The sequence below is a fragment of the Leptonychotes weddellii genome, chromosome 3, assembly GCF_054177405.1.
Source record: "Leptonychotes weddellii isolate Sample4059 chromosome 3, ASM5417740v2, whole genome shotgun sequence".
NCBI classification, from domain to species: Eukaryota; Metazoa; Chordata; class Mammalia; order Carnivora; family Phocidae; genus Leptonychotes; species Leptonychotes weddellii.
In genome coordinates this window covers 41,948,721-41,957,569 of record NC_138371.1, presented here as the reverse complement: position 1 = coordinate 41,957,569, position 8,849 = coordinate 41,948,721, and the positions used below count along the sequence as shown (strand labels likewise).

At 37.0% G+C, this 8,849-nt stretch overlaps 1 protein-coding gene across 7 annotated transcripts in view; it reads left to right on the top strand.

The window, feature by feature from the left end:
* The first annotated feature begins 1,129 nt into the window (after positions 1 to 1,129).
* GULP1 (GULP PTB domain containing engulfment adaptor 1) overlaps positions 1,130 to 8,849 on the top strand; it is a 262,267-nt gene continuing 254,547 nt past the window's right edge. For all 7 annotated transcript variants that reach the window (XM_031036781.2, XM_081814014.1, XM_081814003.1 and 4 more), the window contains exon 1: positions 1,130 to 1,186. The gene's annotated coding sequence lies outside the window, so the exon portion shown is untranslated. The remainder of the gene's footprint in view (positions 1,187 to 8,849) is intronic.

Below are 8,849 nucleotides of genomic sequence, written 5' to 3'. Positions count from 1 at the left end.
CTTTACCTCTGTGGTCTCTTTTCCAATAATTCATGACCCTGGTATAACCATGAGAAAGCAACAGACAAACTTAATTTGAGGGACATTCTACAAAATATTCAACCTTCACTCTTCAAAATAGTCAATGTCATGAAGGCTAAGGAAAGACCAAGGAACTGTCACAGATAAGGGGAGACATAAATGTTATGTGGAATTCTGGAACAGAAAAGATACATTGATGGAAAAAACTGACAATATCTGAATAAATTCCATAGATTAGTTAAGAGATAAAAATAAACACATAACTGGAAGTTGGTACGTTTTGACCCCTGGTTTAAACTTCCAGTTATAGGGGCGCCTGGGTGGCTCAGTCGGTTAGGCGTCTGCCTTTGGCTGGTGTCATGATCCCGGGGTCCTGGGATGGAGCCCTGCTCAGCGGGGAGTCTGCTTCTCCCTCTCCCTCTGCCCCTCCTCGCCCTTCCCCACCCTCCACCCCCCCCGTTTGTGCTCTTTCTCACACGCACACTCAGTCTCTCCCAAATAAATAAATAAAATCCTTAGAAGGAAAAAAATATAAACTTTCAGTTATAAAATAATAAATATTGGGGATACAATGTACAGTATGACTGACTATAGTTAATAATACTGTACTGTATATGTGAAAGTTGCTAAGAGTGTAGATCTTGAAAGTTGTGCCATCACAAGTGAGAGAACTTATAACTACATGTGGTGATGGATGTTAATGAGACTTATTTCAGTGATCATTTATCATATATGTCATGTTTGTGCATATCATTATGTTGTACCCCTGAAACTAATATAATGTTGTATCTCAATTATATATAAGTAAAAACACTTAAAAATACATAAATAAAATCCCTTTTTCTCTTGACAAAAAATGCCAGAAATATATTTTACTTCTCCAAAGAAAAATCCACACATCTAGTTTGATTTTTAGCCAAAGCTATTGTTTTCCTTTTATTTTGGCCCACATTGATTCAGTTTCAAGACAAGCCCTCATTAATATATCAAAAGTTTGAATACTTTTACCTGTTTACTTGGACAACCATTATTTGTTTTAAAGTTATTTGCCACACTATGCTAAATAACTAATTTACTAACACTAGTAATTTCGACAACTCTGTTTCAGAAATAAGGAAACTTTTATTAAAGGAGGGGAAGTTACTTGCCCAGGATTCCACAACCGGTAAGTGGAAGAGCACAAATTTGACTTTTATGATTTCATGACTCCAAGTCCATGTTTTAAAACTCTATACTGTGCCTCTTCCTTCAAAAATCAACAGCCCAAAACTCACATTTATAAAAAATATCTGAAACTGAATTCAGTAAATAAAAATTTAAGCCATGACAGCTTTCTCCAAACTTTAAGAACTATCTATGCAATCTATTCACTTACCCTTCATTAATTTTCCCCCCAAACTCATGGCACAGAACAATTTTTAATGAAAACGATTTAATTTTATTAGGTACTTTATTACATTCTTTACTTGTACACTGTATAGATTTTCAAACAGGCATTGTATAGATAGTGGTGTTCATTTAAAAGTCTTTAGCAATTTATTGTTATGTGGAAAATGGATGAGCCTTACCTGCACTATCAGTGTATGTGAAAGATTTGTGTAATTTTGAAATTGCTTCTAGAGGGTTTCATTTTTGAAATTGAACAATGGGCTTATGCAGTCATACCCTTTGAAAACCAGCCAATTTCCATTGAACTGATAGCACTTTATCTGTGTGTATTCTCAGGTTGTTGGGTTAGAGACTGTTGATGCAGAACCAACATGACAAGTCTCTGTTCTAGCAATTCCTGCCATAGATTGCCTTTTGCAGAAGAGTCACTGTTAGAATTATTTTACCCGTGTAATGAAAAAGAGACTCAGTGAGAGAAAGTCTTTTGTTGTTATATATTATGATAGGAGCCAATATCCCCTTTGCATTTTAAAGCATGATGACATTTTCCCAAATCACATTATGTCAGACCCAAGCATATAGGTGCCTTGCCTTGCTCTGCTTTTCTGTCAGGCTCTGTCATCAGGTCTGGGCAAATTCTGATATAGGATTTTGAAGGGAACTTAAGAAAATATTCTAGTGAAAGATAACAAATCATAATTTTCAAATAAAGTTTTCTTTTGCCAGAAAATATTTTTTAGACAACCTAGAATGTATCATTTGTTTCCAATCTTATTGACAAAAAAATAACATTCTTCTATTTGCAATAAAATTCTGTTTGTTCTATTTTTGTATTTGAAGTATGTGAGTCTTTAAGCAGGCAAAATATTTTCTGAACTCAGCAGTTTTTCGTGCAAATAAAACTGCTTTGAGCAAACTTTCCAGGCCTGCAAACACTGGGGCAGGAGAGCACATCTCAGGAGACCACTCCTGGTCATTAGGCTAGACCTTTCCATGAAGCACATCCAAGGTTTGCACTCTTGGTCATGACTGGCTTTCACCTAACATCCATTACTGTGTAGAGTGCTTATGAAACGGAACTGGAAGTGGAAACCTGACCTGGATTGAAGTCTGTGTTTTCCCTCATTTCTACTGTAAAGTAGGGCTGTTGCATTCTAAGTGTTATTTGTATTTTGTGTTCTTGTGGAATAATGATTCTTTCACTCTTAGCAGTAACCAGGGAACCTAACAAGGGGCAGTGTAATGGGTTGGAGGGTAAAGATATAACATGAATGGGTGCAGAAGTCTTTTCAAGTTGGAAGTGCATCTTCTGTTTCAGGATCAGAAGAAAAAATATGAATAAAGAAGTGATTCAAGTAAATGGACATATATATTTAAAGCAATTCTAACAGAAAAGTGTCGAGGTCAAAAGTAGGGAAGAAAAAGATGTGATGAGGAAATTTAACAGAATGTTTCCCAAGTTCATGTGGAAAAATAAACTTGAGAAAATACTGATAAAATTTTTGAAGGGAAAATAATGAAGACCTTGCCTAACAGATATTTTGAACAATTATAGGCTGAGGTTATTAATACTGATTTATTGCAGGAATATACCAAAAGATTAAAGGGAAAGGGCTGCCTCTAGCCTATATGATGACTTTGTGCCAATTAGAGAAGCCCCCTGCCGCCTTCCAAGGAAGCTCTGCAGGTGCTTCGCTAGAACCTGAGGCTGTCTCCCTAATTAGAAAAGATGCCCCTTTCTCTAGGCTCATGGGCTGCACTGGCTTGGCTGGCATAGGAGCTTGGCTAACTTTCACTCTGCACTGTGCTTTTTGGGGGCTCTTACTGCATTGTGCATACTGTTTGATTACACCTGGAAGTTCGTCAGGAACAGACACGTTTCATATTTCTTTTTTTTTTTATTAAAGATTTTTATTTACTTATTTGACAGAGAGAGAGCGAGAGCAGGAACACAAGCAGGGGGAGAGGGAGAGGGAGAAGCAGGCTTCCCGCCGAGCAGGGAGCCCGTTGCGGGACTCGATCCCAGGACTCTGGGATCATGACCCGAGCCGAAGGCAGACACCCAGCGACTGAGCCACCCAGGCGCCCGACACTGTTTCATATTTCAATTAATACGTGATAAGGATTACTTCTAAAACCACAGGAGAAAGAATGACTCATTCATTAAACAGTGTTAGACACCTAGGTAATTATCCTGGGGTGGGGGCAGGGGAGAACAAAAGCCTTATCTTAGATTTCACACCAAACTAAATTGGGGGGGGAAAAAGTAAAAAAATAAAACTACAAACACTAGAAGAAAATATAGGTGATTAGTTTGGGTGGAAGGTCTTTATAAGCATTACCAAAAACCCCCAGAAGACATACAAGACTACCTTTAAAGAAATTGTATATAGTCCAAAGGAATCAACAAAATGATTTAATTATTTAAATTAAGTTTAAGGAAACACCTTATTTTTTGCTAGAGATTAATACATATATTAAAGAACCCTTAAAAATCATTACAAAAAAGAAAAATATACAAATCCATTGGGAAAAGAGAAAAAAATGAGTAAAATATACAAATGGCCAGTTCACAAAAAAAAAAATACAGATGCTTACTAACTGTATGAAAACATATTCAGCTTTATTAACAGTGAAAGTTAAACAATAAAAGAATAAGAATTCAAACAATAATTGAGCTAAATTCTCACTTAGATTATTTGAAAACTTAAAGGAGTTTGGAGAAAAAAGTAACAACCAAGATGGAGTAGTTTACACAATAGCATTTACATACATTAAAAAGCATAAAAAGTAAGTATTTTGCAAGAATACATATAAAATTTTTAAAAGATACATATTAAAGCACATTAGAATGAATGCTAGTGTTGTGTTAGCAGATGGGAGAAAATGGAGATAAAAGCACATCATGAAATAAAATCAAGAGGGGACTGTGGGAACTTGCAGGACAATGACGTGTCAAGAACACCGAGAAGCATGCTTCACACAGCCCCCTGTGCCTGTTTCCTTACTAACTAGGTAACACAGGTAATCAAGAAAATACAAGTGTTGCACATTAAAGAAATGGCACTCACTTATATACTGCTCCTAAGAGTGTATGTTTTTATTAACTTTCCAGAATTAGTTTGGCAATATGAATTTCATCTATTAAGAGTGGCCAAGCAAGGTAAACCTCTGCACTGGGACTGGGATGGGGGGATTGCAGTGGCCCAGAGAGGGGTCAGGAAGCCCAAGTGTAGTGAAAAAGGTGACCTTCTGAAGGAGCAGCCTCGCGTAACAAGTTAGAGCCCAAGTAAGATGCAGAAGAAATCACACAGAAGTCAGCCTGGCCATGTGCTGGAGTCCTAGGTGGGGGAGGATGTAGGGGTCTGTCTTGAGTTGTTGGTCCTGAGCAGGATGGTGAAGATATTCCTGCAGAGAAGTGGCCTGGCCACACAGGGGAGGGACTGTGACAGCCACAGGAAATTGGTTATAGACCAGGACACTGACTAAATAAGAAAATATATTAAGGATAATGGGAGTAGAATTAGATTTTCACTGGAGGAGAAGGGAGTTACAAATATGAAATTTGGAATTAGAGGTAAGTGCATGAGCTCAAGATTTTCAAAATGAAAGATTCAGAGGGAGAGGGAATAAAATATATAAATGTATACATGTATTCCCTGGTTTTGGCTACTGAAAGGGACTAAGTAAAGCAAAAAGCCTAATTGCAATGACACAGCACCTGGAGCTCAGATTGTAAATATCATCCTTCAGTGAAAGGGACTGTCTTCTTTCGAGAAATGGCTGATTCTAGAGCTGGGGCCGGGAAAATGTAAAATGAGACTTGAATACCTTTTTGTGCCCAGAAGTGAGGAAGTGCTCCTGGACGATGGAGACATGGCTATGGGACACAGAAGTTAGCTTGAAAGGACTCACTTTGGCCAAATCTGACACAATGTGAATCTCAAAATAAATCATGAAAATAACAGATTATAAACTGTTATTACTATAAATAAATAAATGAATGAATTGAAAGTTTGATGAGGAATGAAATATTTACATAGTTTCAAAGTACTTCTTCAGAAAATACCTACCAATTATAAAGGGAAAGAGAAGAATGTTATAGAGGAGATGCCTGACAGGGACCATCACCTTAACCAAGTGAGGATGATCCATAATGGGACACATCAAAATTGGGTGAAATATGATAGGATAAAAAAAAAGAACATAGTATTACACTTTCATGTTTTACCCAAAGATTCGTAACCTGAGTCTAACATAAATATTTGTCCAGATGGCCATAGTTTGCTTATAATGGAAAAAAAATATTAATAAACACAGGGAGGGGACAAGCCTATGATATACTGTTATATTATTACTAAGTAGTGAGTATGTACAATTTACTTTCCTGTGAGAAAAGGAAAAAAAGTGGCTATAGGTACTGGGTAATGCCTTTTCTTGGCTCTCGATTTCCTTGCTAAAATATTTTTTCTGGGGCGCCTGGGTGGCTCAGTTGGTTAAGTGACTGCCTTAGGCTCGGGTCATGATCCTGGAGTCCCGGGATGGAGTCCCGCATCAGGCTCCCTGCTCAGCAGGGAGTCTGCTTCTCCCTCTGACCCTCCCCCCTCTCATGTGCTCTCTCTCTCTCATTCTCTCTCAAATAAATAAATAAAATCTTTAAAAAAATATATTTTTTCTGGGTCTTTACTCATTTGCTCTTGGAGTGGTGTTGCAACGTATTTGATAAATATATTTAGGAATAAACTTGGAAAGAATTACTGGCTGTGCAGAGTTCAGCTACACCCTTATCTCTTTCTCTGTCTCTCTCTGTATCTCTGTCTTTGCCTCCATCTCTCTCTCTCTCAATCTGTCTGTCTCTTTCTCTCTCTCATAGATCTCAGGAAACAGAATTTAACTCCTTTTTCAAAAGACATCTCCTCCTAGGTAGGGGGACCAGGAACCGTGTGACTGAAACTACTATTTTGATTGTTCAGTTTTAGATGCACCAACTCAAACCAAGTGTCTGTCAATAATACAGGCAATATTTTAGCTTCTGTTTTAAACTTTTGTTTTATTTCTCAATTTATTCCCAGCCCAGGCATTGAGAAGGGATGTTATTTATTGGAGAGTAAGTCTCTCAGGGACCTCAATGATCCTTGGAGGGCACAGAGCAAATGTTAGCAATGGGTACTCTTGGTGGTGAAAATACAGGTGATATTTATTTCTTTTTTGCACTGGCCCTATTCATTTTTTTTTTTCACTGAGTTTCATATTCTTAATCTGGAGGACAAAAACAGAATAAGAGATAGAAGGATGGAAATGAGAAAGTAAATGTAACACATTAATTTTGTAACCCAGATCCCCTAGGAACTCAATGAATAGAATTTGACTGCGGTTTCAACTTGCAAAACATACATGCTCCCTTTTCAAGTCACGTAACTGAGATTTTGAATTACGTCTTGGTTTTTATTGTCTTTAAAAAAAATTTGTCAAATACTCTAAATGATGGGTTTGCAGTAATATAGAGCTAAACAACCAGCGTGTTTTTTGTGTATTTTTTAAAAAGATTTATTTATCTTAGAGAGAAGAACATGAATTGGGGGGGGGGCGGTGGGCAGAGGGAGAAGGAGAGAGAATCAGAAGCCGACTCCATGCTGAGTGTGGAGCTGACGCGGGGCTTGATCTCAGGACCCTGAGATCACGACCTGAGCAAAAACCAAGATTTGGATGCTTAACCGACTGTGCCACCCAGGCACTCCGTTTTTGTGTATTTTTGTAATAATCAACAATAAAATTGTTATTCTCAACATAAAAAACACGTAGGTTGTTTTTTTTTTTTTTTTGTCCTTGTCAAGGTTCTTTCAGTTCAAGTAATAGAAACTTCAAACTGGCTTGAGCCATAAAACTAGTTTAAAAATTATTCTAACGGTGCTCTCTTTGCACAGTGATGAATGTGAAGAATTTTCAAATAGAAATCTGAGTATTTGCAGTGGGTAGAATTAGGCACATTGTAATGGTAGTGCCCTGCCAGGGCCTCTGAAGCCCTCCGTGGCATTGCTTTTCTTTAATAGATCGGATTTAAAATCTTGTTCTATTTGGTTGTAGTGTTTTTGAAAATTTCGTTCTTGACATCCTTGAGATTTTTACACCTCTAAGCCATTTCATAAAACATTTCATATCAAAAGTCAGGTTACAAAAATTACAAAGCAATAGCAAGTTTAGAGAATTTAAACATTGGGAGAAAATGTAAAAATGAATAATTTTTTAGCACTGTATGCAATGATTGGAAAAAGACAGTTATGGGGATTCATGCATCCCCATTCACCCATCCATGATGGATGCACTTTACAGTTATAATTTTTTTCTCTTTTTTTGGCAACTTCCAAGTCTCGTGGAAAGGGAGCATAGAGAAGGCTATCAAATGTCTTCAAGAAATTATTTTAGTGGCTAATTTAGGGGGAAGCTGGAGTAGTAGAGAATCCCTACTCAGAAGGAGAATATAAAGTCTTATCTCTGAGAACCTGGGAGTTGTGTAAAAGTCCACGTGACCTTCAACATTGACTAAGGGGAGAAAGGGTTTGGAAGAACTTCTCTTCAAAGCCATCAGGAGTAAATGAGTAAGAAGTACACATTATGAGGTTGTCCATTAATTCATAGGGCAGTGCTTATAATGTTTGATCTCTGCAGCCTGATTTGTTCTTATGCCCTGCACTTGTTCAAGTGAAGCTGTAATATATTGAAGGCTGATCTAGTGCTCCTCAAAACAGGGTCAGCAGATTCTAGTGGTTTGTTGATGTATTCTTGGGAATCTAGAATTCTCTATCAGAGTTTTAAGATACTGTGTTAAGAGAGAAGATCTGTATATTTATAATGACATGATATAAGCACAAATTTGGATAGGTAGTCAACCTCCTTATTCCTAAGTACTGGGCTAGCACTTGATTTATTGTCATAATCTTTATTGTTTATAGTGGCTATAGTGGTTATAAATTAATTGTTTACTTACAATTATTTAGAAACAATTTAAATTGAGGTTATTTATAGAAAAAGCAATTAGCATTGCCCTTAGATTGTTTTTAATAAAATTATTTACTGTGTGTTTGACTGTTGTGATAAAAGAGAAAACACAGTTAAAAGAGGACCCTGACCAAGTATGAAGAGGCCTGATTTCTGGTCCTAGCTTTATTTAGCACTTCCTAATCATGAGATTTGGGGTAAGTCAATTAAGATTCTAGGACTTTAGTTACCTTGTATTTAAAATGAGAGAGTCTGACTAGAGCTAGGTGATCCCTAAATTTAGTTTCCATTTCAAAAACTGCAAGCTATATCTTTTTTAATGGAAAAAGCATCAGGGAGAAGAAAATTGGTTCAGTTAACAAGGTCCTTGGGGGATATCTTCAGTACCATCTTTTCTTAATTATAGTTAAATATAGTGGGATGTAAGAACCAAATATTTATTG